Source organism: Orycteropus afer, unplaced genomic scaffold (genome assembly GCF_000298275.1).
Source record: "Orycteropus afer afer isolate SDZICR_OR568_19922 unplaced genomic scaffold, OryAfe1.0 scaffold00723, whole genome shotgun sequence".
Taxonomy (NCBI): domain Eukaryota; kingdom Metazoa; phylum Chordata; class Mammalia; order Tubulidentata; family Orycteropodidae; genus Orycteropus; species Orycteropus afer.
This window is the reverse complement of record NW_006922310.1, coordinates 803403-804439: the sequence shown is the minus strand read 5'-3', so window position 1 is coordinate 804439 and position 1037 is coordinate 803403.

The following is a 1037-nucleotide window of genomic DNA, read 5'->3' as shown; positions in this document are numbered from 1 at the left end:
TAACACAAGCCATGGTATTTTCAATAGTCTCATATGTATGTCAAAGCTGGACAATGAAAAAGGAAGACCAAAGAGAATTGATGCCTTTTCAATTGTAGTGTTGGCAAAGAATACTGAAAATACCATGGAGTGCCAGAAGAATGAAGAAATCTGTTCTGAAAGAAGTGTGCCCAGAATGCTCTTTAGAAGCGTGAACGGCCACCTACTCATCTTACCTACTTTGATTATATTGTCAGAAGAGAGCAGTCCCTGGAGAGGGATATCATGCTTGGTAAAGTAGAGGGTCAGTGAAAAATGGGAAGACCCTTAACCAGATGGATTGACACAGTGGCTGCAACAGTGGACTCAAGCACAGCAAGGATTTTGAGGATGGCATAAAACCCGGGCAGTGTTTAGTTCTGTTGTACATGGAGTCACTATGAGTCAGAGCTGACTTGAAGACACCTAACAACAATGTATTATTTTGGCTGAGCTTTCAAATAGAGGGGAGTATCTTTAAGTAATCAGGTTTGCCGGGGATTGAGTAGATTATTAATACCACCTAATAAGTATTTTTAGGGCACCTTCTATATCAACCAAAGTTAATAGTCATGAGAGTGAGAACTCAAAATCTGTGCCTCCACAACGATCTAGTTTTAAGAAAGTTAATTGAATGAATTTAGAAGAAAGGTACACAGGTAGCAAAATAATTCCATGTTAGAGTGAAATTAATAACGGGATCTATGACATTCACCCTAATTTAAAAATACTTCCTAGTTCTGCAAGAAATAGTGTTTAAAGAATTTGAAATGCTTCTAAGGTAGTAACTTACCTAAATTCTTCAGACATAGTTACTTAAGTATCCTACCCGTTGCCATTTAGTCGATTCTGACTCATAGTGATCCATAATCTTTACAGTAGATTGCCTCATCTTCCTCCCCCAGAACGGCTGGTGGTGTATTTAAACTGCCAACTTTCTGATTAGCAGCCAAATGCCTTAACTACTACACCACCAGAGGTCTTCATACTTGAAGATAAAACCAAAAAAAAAAAAAAAA